Source organism: Lactuca virosa, chromosome 1 (genome assembly GCF_052849685.1).
Source record: "Lactuca virosa cultivar CGN04683 chromosome 1, Lactuca_virosa_CGN04683_v6, whole genome shotgun sequence".
NCBI lineage: Eukaryota > Viridiplantae > Streptophyta > Magnoliopsida > Asterales > Asteraceae > Lactuca > Lactuca virosa.
The window spans coordinates 151,584,826-151,598,079 of record NC_136426.1 but is presented as its reverse complement, the minus strand read 5'-3'; positions in this window follow the sequence as shown (position 1 = coordinate 151,598,079).

Here is a 13,254-nt window from a genome sequence, read left to right as displayed (position 1 = left end):
TGTGTATCAATCAGATCCGTTTGATGGTGCGGAATCTCAATCAAACGGATGATGTCAGATCAAATAGAAGAGAAGAAGAAGAAGAATATGATGAATCTTGTATGTATTGATATGAATGAAGATCCGGATACAAGATTCACACACACACTTACACACACTCTCTTTTCTCTCTCTGTAGAACACCTTCAAAATGCACACACTTAAGCTCCTCTATTCTATTCTGTTCATCAAATCTCTACTCCTCACCTCTAACACCTATATATATATATATATATATATATATATATATATATATATATATATATATATATATACAAGAGGAATATGGGCCTAATGGGTTTACGGTCGTAAATGGGTTTACGGCCGAAAACCTGTTTACGGCCGTAAACAGACCATCTGACCGTAAACTCATAAACATTACATAAAAATACAATCTTGAAGAAAAGCAAAGTATAAACCATATTTTTGACCCAACAGGAAGCACCAGCATAAGAAGAGCCGCCTTCGACCAGACTACCCTCGGCGTCAGAGTCATTACACAACTGCCGAAGGCCTGCCATGTCGAGCTCGCCCAGGCGGAGGTAGGAGGCAAAGTCTGTCTCCATAAACGCTTTCATAGCGGCGTGCATCGCCTGAATATGCTCTGTGGTAGAAACTGCTTCCCTAGGAACAAACTTCCCAGCAACGACCTATTCCCAGACCTCCTACTTTCCATTCTCCACACCAGCGGCCATGCACGCCATCTTCATCTGCTTCACTCCCATCGCAAACTCATAACTTTCAACCACCTTGTCCACCACACGGGAAATTCCTTTCTGAAGCAGCCACCCCAAATCATCCTCTACGTTCTTCCTCTTCACCACCTCTTCTCCCCTTCTAACTCCAGCAACTTGGCCCTCAAATCATCTCGCTCAGCCCTGATCTGATCGAGCTCGCCAGAACTGGAATCGCCCTGACGCAGGGGAGATGCAGTCGCAACCATATATGAACCAACCTAGGCAACTGCATATAAGAGGCTGTTAGAAAGATGAGCATTCGAGAGAAGCTACAAGGCCTCGATAGTGGTGGGCGGAAAGCATGAAGACCCCAATCGTATGTCATTGTGTGTGGGAAAGGAGATACTCCTAAGTTATACTCCACCTGGGCACACAAACGTCTGGAGCTGCCGGAGGAACAAGAACAGAGCCCTCAGCAGGGTCTCCCCCAACCAAAAGCAGAACTGGCGAGCTGGGAGCACCTTCATGACTGGCTTTCTGGTCTACACCAAAGGCGTTTTCGGCAGCAGTATCCACCGGTTCTTCCTTGGGTTCACGGGTCAGTTCTGTCGCCCCTTCTTTCATCCCCTCCGACTGTTTCGGAGTGCCATCATCGGGGATATCCATAACTACCGTGTCTTCCCCTAGAAGGAAGTCTACATTCCGCCTCTTCGGAAGGCGTTGTCCCGAGGAGTCGGCCTCGGTGGGATCCACCTGTGGCAAATCCATCCAGGAAAGCTGCCTCTTAGAGACCGTGTGATTCTTGCACTGGATTAGCCCAGTTGATGGCTTCTCCCCCTCAGTATCAGAAGGCAGTGGGTCTTCACGAGAAACACCGCCAACAGGTGCATCAACCAGAACCTGGCTAGTAGGAGAATCAGACCTAGACGGAGAAACGACTGAAGAACCGCCGAGAGCCAAAGCACCGTCAAGACTGACCGGTGGAAGAAGCGTCTTAACCAAGGGCACCTCCCGGTATTATAGGGTGCCCTAAAAACAGACCTTCAATACCATCTCGAAGGTAAGAATCCTCTCATGACCTACTAGTGAGGAAAAATCCAAACACATTTTATGTCACACCCCCAAACCGGAACGGCGGAAACATTCGGGGCCGGAGGACGTCATGTTTAGTATCACAAGACATGCATCATAGTAATCAAGTAATAAACAACCATTTCATTAGAAAGAAAGTGTTTACAAAGTATGTGGTTCACATAACATAGACTACATATGTAAATAACAAAACAAGTCATGAAGCTATTATGCTCCATCTTCTGAATTCCAGTGCGCGTATCTGTCTACTGGTCTCCTGAGAATACAAGTTATTTTGAAAGAGTAGATCAGCATTTAAGCTGGTGAGTTCATAAGATTTTAGTGATGTAAGTAAGTTGTAATTAAGTTGTAAGTTATTTTAGAAAAGTTCGCTTGTTCCTCCATAAAATCCTATATTTCCTGCTTTGATGAAAGATAAGTAAAAATGACTCTACAATCCTTTCTATGAGTACTAAATGGATACAAGTTATATAAAACCCAGAGTAAACAAACAATCGATTGTGTGTATCTGCCCTAAGCCCACAACCAAAAAAGGAACAGGGAATGAGGCGGAAGGCACGCATCCCATTGTTTGTTAGATCATCGGTGTATATAACCCTGGCGTATTCACTTGGTACACACGGAGTTAACTGTAATAATTCCTTTATATTTGATGAAAACATTCTTTAAGAAAACCCTTATTTCTTTTAGTAAAAATGGTAACCACAATGGTTCCTTCTATAATCACTTATTTTATACTAGCTATATATAATCTAATATCGAATAGATAGTTAGTTGTGTGAATCTGCCCTAAGCCCACAACCAAACAAGGAACAGGAAGTAAGGCGGAAAGCACACATCCAACTACATATCAGGTATTAATTATATATAACCCTGAGGTATAAACTAATGTATTATAGAATTAACCACCTAAGGTCCTTTAAGTTATACTGGTTTGATAAAATGGATTAAACCCTTTACTGGTAAGTTTCTAGTTTTGTTTACCAAATGTTCTATTTGAAAAGTATGTTTTGTACTAGAAAACGGTGTATTGAATTTGTATACTATGACCTGACCTATACCTGGTACTCCTTATGATTACTTGGTGTATACAGAATATATATATATATATATATATATATATATATATATATATATATATAGCTAAGATCGAATAGATAGTAGACTGGGTGCATCTGCTCTAAGCCCACAACCAAACAAGGAACGGGAAATGAAGCGGAAAGCACACATCCTACTACCTGTCGGATCCGATTAATATAAATCCCTGATGTATAAACTAAGGAATCATAAAGTTAGCATTATAGGCCCCTTTCTAAGTGAATGTACTAGACTCGACTGTTCTGTTTGTCACTTGAAAAGATGTAAGTTTTCCCTAGTTTATAACTACCTTAACTCGAAAATAGTTTGCATTAACTTTCAAGTGGAACTGCCACAATATGAAAGTAATAGGAAAAAATGTAAGTACACAGTTGTCTTTTAAATTGACATTCTGAAGTACTGGTTACCTTAGAACATGTATGTTTTATTAAGGTCATAATGTGAAGTGGTTGTACCCATACTATACGCTCTCCCTGCAAGAGATTTTGGTTACAAAACGCGTCTTCAGCAAACAAATTGCTAAGCCGTGAAGTAGTCTCACATTAAAGTTATAGTAGTCTTGTATACCCAATTTATTATCACCTTTTGTTTAGAACAATGAGTTAGTGATCATTGGTATATTTTTTAAATCATGATTTGTTCTTCTGTTATAGTATATAGTATGTTCTTTCTGTTATCGTGTATTGTATCTTGCTCCCTGTTTCTCTTTATAGTATGTTCTCTCTGTTATAGTGTCTAGTGTGAACTGAACCTCTAAACTATACCTATTCTAGTTTACTAGTATGTTTACTTGAACTGTTACTGACTTGAAGAAAAGACTCATTTATCTACTAAGTTATGTTTGTACTTTAAAAATGGAGTTTTATAAACAATAAAGTAGCATAACTTAAAAAGAGCTTTTGAAATGATTTGATCACTTATAAAAGTATAAGAAATCCTTTTGAATATGATGGTTATTATAAATAACATTTACACAATTATCATTGTGTTCAACTTGTATTCCCCCCCCCCCTTTAAAAGCATTTAAAACATTTAAAAGACTGATTATATGGGTATGAACTCACCTTATGTGGGTGATTCAATCGAATATGTGCGTAAGGATGAGAAGTTCCACGAATGAATTCCCGAGACACAATCAAGTCCTAATGACATATAATGGCATATATTTCCATGAATTTAGTGTTTAAAGCAACTAATATGCAAGGAAACACCCTTAGGGACTAGGAAACACTTGGACCAAGTGTTAGAATCACATGTGATTCATCTAATGAGTGTGTACGGCCACAAAGAGGAGTGTACGGCCATTCCTTTCGAAGTCCCATAACAAATATCAGATTGAATTCCATGGCTGATCTAGTGATACCATATCGATTGCATCGATATATCAATTCATTAAGATGATCGTAATAAACTTCAATTGTTTCACCATCTTTCTGTCTGAAGTCCTTCAGCTCCACTAAACATTGCTTCACAGAATTAACTTTCGTCTTCTCACTTCCCTGAAATTTTTCCTTGAGATTGTTCTAGATTTCCTTTGTAGTTGTACAACTCGTCACGTAGTTGTAAACAACTGGAGGCAAAGCTCCTTTTAGCTCTCTTACACACCTTTTCTCCAGCTTTTTCAGACGATCAGATTGATTTTCAACTTCAGAGTTTCCAGAGGAATAACCAATTGGTTGAACATTCGATGGTGGATTGAGATTGCCAGAAATGCAATTCCACAGTTCTTCATCCAATCCATTGAGATAATCCTGCATACGATCAGCCCACTGATCGTAATACTCAGGGATGAGCATAGGAATTTGGGTGGATGATCCTAGAAGATGAGAAAATGAAGTCATGGAATTCAGATTGAATGACGCCATTGTTGTACGGAATAGATCCTTGAGAATTTTTGAAGAAACTTTGAGAATTTGACAACAAACTGTATGATTCAAATCACAATCACTCTTAGAACACTCGATTCAATGAATTAAGTGCAGAATCGAATCACATACTTAGATCTAAACAATTTTTCACTTTCAAAAAGTGCGGAAACTTTTGAATCAAAAAGTTGACTCAAAAACCTTTTGAACAAAGTGAAAATCAGATCAGAGATATGATTCCTGCTCTGATACCAATTGATGAGACAATGAATCAAGTATTGAACGAATTAGAGAGTAAATTCAAAGTAGAATTGAAATATTTGAACACCGATGTAAATATGATATGTTTGGCTCTATTACGCTTTTGCAAATTTTACAGAGTACAATGAATATTCTGTAAAGACTTTGTTACTAAGACACTAGTAACCACTCCTATTTATAGAAGAGAAAAGCGTACAAAAAATATACTAAGGACCAAACTTGAAGCTTCGAATATTATGCCCTAGTAAAATACATTATAAAAATGTTCGAAGACCCAAAATACAAACTTCGACTATTACAACATTTCGACCCTAACACCATGGGTGTACGACCATGGAGTGTATGGCCGTACACTCATGGTAAAATGTGCACAAGAGGGTGTTTGAATGATACGGAAGCTTGTGGGACTATTGCTCAACAAGAATAGGAACTAGATTCTCACTTTGGAGGCCCTTTTGGGGTGTTTTGAGGGGTGTACGGCCATACAAGGGTGTACGGCCGTACACTCCTTGTGTTCTTGAGTTATGGTCGTTTTTAGGGTGTTTAACAAGTGATCCTAACATGTACTAAGCATAGGGAAAGGATTCTTACAATTCGGAGGCTCAAAAGGGTGTTCACAGCCACCAAGAACAAGTGTGTGTTCTTGGTGTTCTTGGTGAAATGGATGAAGATTTGAAGATCTATCATAAAGAGTTGTTTCCATGGATGATTCAAAGGGTGATACATGATTAAGAAGGATAAAAACTCAAAGATGGAAGAAACACTTACGTTTTTGAAGATCTAGGATGAAGAACTCGATGATAGTTAAGAGAGAAATCGATTTTCTAGACTTGGGAGTGTGAGGAATGACTAGAAATGAAAGGATATCATACATATGGAGGTGATGTACAGCCAACATGGGTGTACGGCCGTACACTCATGTGTACGGCCGTACACTCCCTCTGATGGAGTGTTCGGCTCGATTTCAACGCGAAGAACTTTAGCTGACACTTCCCTAAACCCAATGCTTGAATGTACTGAGCTTAGAACCCTTAAATAGACTCTAAACAATGCTAACTGATAGCAGAAACGAGTCTGACATACGGTTGAATTGAATGGCTGGACTTACAAGGAAAAAAATTTCGGGTTGTCACATCATCCCCCCGTTAAATGGAATTTTGTCCCGAAATTAGCTTTCTTAGCAGTACTACCTGGGTTGTACTCCTCTGATTGGCAGAATACCCACTCGTAGACCTGGCAAATTTTGCCTAATGTTCATGATAGGATTCATACTTGGTCCATCTATCATTGCCTCGTGTATACAAGTCGTATATAATTAGGATTAGTAAGACGGTCGGATGTGCGACTCTGCCCCAGGTCCACAACCAAACAAAGAACAGGAGATAGGGCGGAAGCACACATACTAAATCTGCGTAATCAAAATCATATACCACCCTCGCGTATACACTGAATAATGATAGGTGGGCTGTATTCATCCTTAGCCTCTGTGCTTGAACTTGATCTGGTGAACGAGTGGTATTTCGGGAAGGTCTGCGGAATATACGATGGTAAGGCTTCGGAGGGCAAAGTACTCTTCGCATGAGTACTTCGGGGTTTAGAATGCGAGGTAGACGATTCCGAAGTCTGGGTCGGACTGTTGTTACGAATGACGAAGGTTTCATGAATTTGATGGTTAAGGCGATAGAAACATACGAACTTAGTATGGTGAGGACCACGCTAACTCATGACGAATGATAGCAACGGACTCTTTACTGAACAAAAGTTTGGCTGATTTGAAAGAAACGTATGTTATACGATGATGTATCTCTAGTGTGCTCGATAATGTACCCTGTGTAAACGTTCTAGTGCTTTCTGTTTTCTCCTTGATGTACACTTCTACGTATCGTACTGCGATGAGCGAGTACATACAATGCAAGCGCTTTGATCACTAGTGTCGATACTTTATACTACAATCCTCCTCGGTACCACTATGATCGCCTGGAATATACAAGTTATGAATAATTAAGATGAATTAGACAGTCGACTGATTAACTCTGCCTCAAATCCACAACCAAACAAGGAACAAGAATTAAGGCGGAATTAATCACTCTAAGTCTGCAAAATCTTAGCTATGCACAACCCTGATGTACATACTAAGCCATCATAGCTTCCCTGAACGGATCTTTTAGTTCTCTTGAATACTGTGACTTGTTTCAATAAGTGAGTTATTGTAATTACTTTTAAGTGTTTTCCCCAATTTTTAATCTTATATAAATATAAATTAATCTTTAAAGTAAATATTTTATTTTGAAAACGTACCGCTGCTCGCTGGCGACTCTGGGGTTGACTCTCCTGCGGTGATCATCAGAATCCGTCCATCTGCTCCTGAGTTCTTTGTTATCGGGCAGTCCTTCCTATAGTGTCCAATCTCACCATAGCTATAGCAGGCTTGGTTTTCTTCAACACCAGGGACTTGGGAGATCGGTTGAGCCGGTGCCCTGCAGAAACGGACTGTGTGTTCCTTTCTGTGGCAGTTCAGGCACTGCATTTCCCGACATACTCCGGTGTGGTGATAGTTGCACTTTCCACACTTCGGGAGAGTTCTAGCATATCGACTGGCAGGTGCTGGAGTAGCAGGTGTTGTGGCGGTGTATATAGTACTCATTTGTTGCTCCTGTGGGGTTTCCTGTGTTGTTCACTTCTTCTTCCTCTTGCTCCCCAATTTCCGTTTATAGTCCCCTCCCTTTGATGGCTCAGGAACAGGGACTACCACGCCATGGCGGACTCCGTGGTCAATGAGGCGCTGGGTCAGGCGTTTGGCGCTATCGAACGTAGTTGGGTTAGAAGACAGCACATCTCCTTGAATCGGGGTAGATAAACCCCAGATGTACCTTTTTATCTTCTTACTCTTCGTGTTGACCATCCCTGGACATAGTGCTGCCAGGTCGCTAAACCTGTCAGTGTAGGTCACTATGTCCGAGCCGACCATAGTGTCCTCCCATAGTTCTTGTTCCAGCTTTTGAACTTCGCCTCTAGGGCAGTATTTGTTGGATAAGGTGTCTAAGTCCATAACTATTTCTTGTATGTACTTGACCCGACCCGGCATGGTCCATTTGGGTTGCATGGCACCATGCAATTGGATAAACTAAAATGAGAGAAATAACACTTATGGTTTATTAATATATTATAAGTTCTAATATATTAATAATATTATTTAATTAGTTTGATCAAGAATTAATTTAGAATTAATTAAGTGATCAAAAGATAACTAATTAAATATATGGGTAGATTATGTAAATCTTCCATATCTTATATAGTGGGCTAAGAGGCTTCATGGATTATCAAGTTGGGTTCCACCCATAGGATGCTCCATGGGAGTTACAAACCCATGGGTCATGGAAATGAAGAGTCATGACACATTAGGGTTTACATGGTGTAACCCTAGATGTGTCAACACTATATAAGAAACTCATTCTCCACCAAAATAGGCTACACATAAAAAAACAAGAGGGCTAGAGCCGATTTTGCAAGTGTAAGATTCTCTCAAAGTTTACTCCTTTGCATTTGGTGTTGTGTGAAGCATTTGAGGCATCACACTTGGGGTGCTAGGCTCACAAGGTTTCAAGGATCATAATCAACAACAAGGTAAGTTATTCTATCTTTCATTCAAGTTAAAAATGTTCCCCATGTATGCTAGATAGGAATATAACCTTGGAATTCAACTTTGCATGATTATTAGACAAACATAGATCCAAGGTTATTAGGGTTGCATGTACACTTAGGAAGTGTTAGAATGCTCAAAACCCATCAGTGGTGTCAGAGCCAGGTTTGTTTGTTGTTTTTTTTTTTGTGTGCAAACAGCTTGAAAAAAAATCGTTTTTCTGTTTTCTGCTCGTATGAAAGTTTGCACATTTGTTGCTGGAAATGGACTGGAAACATTACCCTAAACTGTTTTGATGTTTTAAAGCTTGTTTTAGATGGTGTAATGTTTATGCTAATCCATTTACAATGGCAATTATTAAAATTACAAGTTTTTTTTAAGTGTAACTTTTGATTCTTGAAAGTGTTCATATTCATGTTCTTGAACTTACGAAGATTAGATTATCATAGGAATTGTTTGTAACCTTCATGGTAGTTTAATTCATGATCATAATGTGTTTTAATGGAGTCCATAACTTGTCCTCAAGTTATGGAAAACCAAAAGTCTCACTTTTATTAAAGCCATTAAAAGAACACAAGAGTTATAAAAATGAAGAGTCTTCATTTTTATTACTCAATTAATTCATAAGTTATAAGAAATGAAAAGTTTTGGAAGTTTACAAAACTTGCCCTCAAGTTTTGGAACATGTAAAGTCTTGATTAAAACTTTAGTTCCAACCCTTAGAATTTTAAAAGTTAAAATTCAACCCTTATACTTTATAATATTATAAGTTACTAATATATATGTATAACGTCAAGTCGTCTTACCGCTAGTACGCCTCATTCACGAAGCCGGTCTATAAGCGGGGTATAAGGTTGTTGCCTATAAAATGGCAACTTAATGGGTGTCCACTCTCACCCACCGCTTCCTTGATCGGTGGAGGGTCGTTAGCCGAACGGGTAAGACAAGGACTTATAAATTCTCATTAAAAGTATGATGAATATTATAAAGTAACTAAATGCTTTTATTAAATTCCCAATCTTAGTTACTTTAGGAAAATGTGAATAAGGTGCTAATCCATGAAATTACACTTTACACTTTGTTTAAGTCGTTGGTGGAGCGTGTGTGGTTAACTGGCACACTAACTTGGACTTAACAAGGTAGGTAAAGGGTGACTTAAGGTTTACCATAGCATCGGTGGAGCGTGTGTGGTTTACCGGCACATCGATTGAGTGATAAACCTTGAGGGTACCAAGTGATTTGCATGGTTACTTCACACCTCGTTTTGTGATCCTCGGTATCCCAGTCACAAAACTTGGAGGGCACACTCGAGATTGAAACATGCCTTTGAAAAGTTCATTGAATCTCAAAAGAATCTAGGAATTTCTAAGAACCAATTAAAAACCTAATATTTATATTTCGTTTTTCATGGTGGAAATTGGTGAATCGTCATTCACCTACCTTTCAAATATGTTATAGCTTGGATTACGGCATACCTCTTCTAAGTTATAATATATTGTGATTGGATCCTAGCCTTAATATTACATTTGGGTGTTTTATTAAGGACTCTCTTAATATCTAAACTAATCTTGTTCTCTTCTTTCAGATGTCTTCAAACAATGCTGCTTCTGGCTCTAATCCTAATGGCTCCTTTACCCTTATGAACTTGTGTGGGAAAGTCACTTTTGACGGATCCAACTTCAATGAATGGATCAGAAACATCAGGATGATTACCCGCTACGAGGACAAAGAATATGTCCTTGACAAGGAGCTTAAGGAGATTGATGAGACCACTGCAACTCCCCAGGAGATCGTTGACTTCCGGGCACATGAAAGGGATGCTACAAAAGTGGCATGCATCATGTTGGCCACCATGACAGCGGAACTCCAAAAGTCCTATGAGGACTTCTACCCTTTTGAAATGCACCAAGATCTGATGGAAAGATACCATCAAAGTGCACGACAAGAGAGGTATGAAATCATATGCTCTATCATAACAACCATGATGAAGGACGGGGAATCCGTCACGAGCCACATGCAGAAAATGCAAAGGTATGTGGATCGGTTGCTGAAGCTTAATGTGAACTTCCCTGAGGAGCTTGCAATAGATATCATTTTGCACTCCTTACCATCGTGCTATGATCAATTTCGCATGACATATCACATGAATAAGGAAGAGGTCACACTCAGCAAACTTCAGGGACTCCTCAAGACCGCAGAAACAGGTCTTAAGGGTAAGTCGGTTGTTAACACTCCTACTCCAAACTCCGCCCCGGTTTTGGCAATCGGGAAAGGTAGAGGGAAGAAGAGGAAGAGCTCTTCGAAGGGTACCAAGGCTAGGACCCTTGATGGCTCTTCTTCAAGTGGAACCAAGAAAGGTTTTGTCACTCCTTCTTCTGACCCTAAAGAGGCTGAATGCTTCTATTGCCATGAAAAGTCACATTGGAAGCGGAACTGCCCAAAGTACCAGCAAGATGTGAAGGATGGGAAAGTTAAACCCAACCATGCAGGTATTTACACTATCTTATCTAATAACTCACCCCATTCTAACTCTTGGGTCCTTGATACCGGTTGTGGTATTCATATCTGTTCTGATTTGCAGGGACTAAGAAGAAGTGAGAATGTGGAGCATGGAAGAATAAACTTAATCATGGGGAATAGGAAAGCTTTACATGTCACCAAGATTGGAGTTTATACTTTATCGCTAAGTAGTGGGTTTAGTTTAGATTTGAATAAATGTTGTTATTCACCAGAAATGGCAAGAAATATTATTTCCTTTCATGCATTGTATAAACAAGGTTTCACCTTTTCATTTGATAATGAAGTTGGTTCGATTAATGCTTTCTTTAAAAATGTTCTTTATTTTAAAGCATTACCTTGTGATGGTGTGTATGAAACTGTATCTGTGGTTGATAACTTAGGAAATAATGTATTGTGTATTGATTCTGTTAATGATAATAACTTGGATAAAGCATCATTATGGCATTGTCATCTTGGACATATAAGCAAGAAACGCATAGGCCAACTCCAAAAGGATGGAGTATTGGAGTCATTTGACCTAAAGTCAGATGATAGTTGCGAATCATGCTTACTTGGAAAAATGACAAAGTCACCCTTCACAGGTTCTTGTGAGAGGGGTGAAGGTTTGTTGGATCTTATACACACGGATGTGTGTGGGCCCTTCAAACATGCCACAAGGGATGCTAATCGTTATTATTTGACTTTTACTGATGATTACAGTAGATATGGATATGTCTACTTAATCAAGCATAAGTCAGAGACTTTTGAGAGGTTTAAAGAGTTTAAACAGGAAGTCGAGAATCAATTGGGCAGGAACATTAAGATGCTTCGATCCGATCGAGGTGGTGAGTATCTTAGTTCAGAGTTCCTCGACTATCTTAGGGAATGTGGGATTGTCTCACAATTGACACCTCCCAGGACACCGCAGTTGAATGGTGTAGCTGAGAGGCATAATTGAACCTTGTTGGATATGGTTCGTTCCATGATGAGTCGAGCTTCGCTAACAATCTCATTTTGGGGGTATGCCTTAGAGACTGCCGCCCATATCCTTAATCTAGTTCCCACAAAGAAAGTTGCCAAAACTCCTCATGAGATGTGGACTGGTAAAGTACCCAAACTAGACCACATTAAGATTTGAGGTTGCGAGGCTTTTGTGAGACGCGAGACTCATGATAAGCTCGAACCTCGAAGTGAGAGGTGTATTTTCATCGGCTACCCACAGAAATCCTTTGGTTACCTCTTCTACAGACCTAGTGAGAATGTGGTCTTTGTAGCTATGAGGGCTTTCTTTCGAGAGAGAGAGTTCATAAGCCAAGGAGACAGTGGGAGGCAAGTTGACCTTGAAGAAATTCAAGAGTCAAGTGGTGAAGGAACTTCAAACCCTAGCACTCAACTTGAGGAGGAAACTTATGTTGAGCCAATTGACAAGTCTGTACCTCTGAGGCGTTCCACAAGGGTTAGGAATGCACCTGAGCATTACTATGGATTCCATATTACTGCGGAAGGTGATACACTTATCAGTGATGAGACACTGATAGGTATGGATGAACCTAACAGTTACGCGGAAGCCATGGCAGGCCCTGAGTCAGCCAAGTGGAAAGAGGCAATGGACAGCGAGATACAGTCCATGTATGACAATCAAGTTTGGAACTTGGTTGAGAATGTACCAGGTCGTAAGACTGTAGGGTGCAAATGGATCTTCAAGAAGAAGACTGACATGGATGGTAATGTACACACTTATAAGGCATGACTGGTTGCAAAGGGTTTCTCACAAACTCCGGGAGTTGATTATGATGAGACCTTTTCTCCATTGGCCAAGATTAAGTCTATTAGGGTTCTGTTAGCCATAGCCGCATTTCATGACTATGAAATATGGCAAATGGATGTCACAACCGCTTTCCTTAATGGAAAGTTGGCTGAGGATGTTTACATGAGTCAGCCAGAGGGTTTTGTCAACACAGAGTACCCTAATAGAGTGTGTAAGCTTGAGAAATCCATTTATGGGTTAAAGCAAGCACCTCGCAGATGGAATCTTTGCTTTGATAAGAAAGTCAAGGAATTTGGCTTTTCTAGGAGTGAAGAT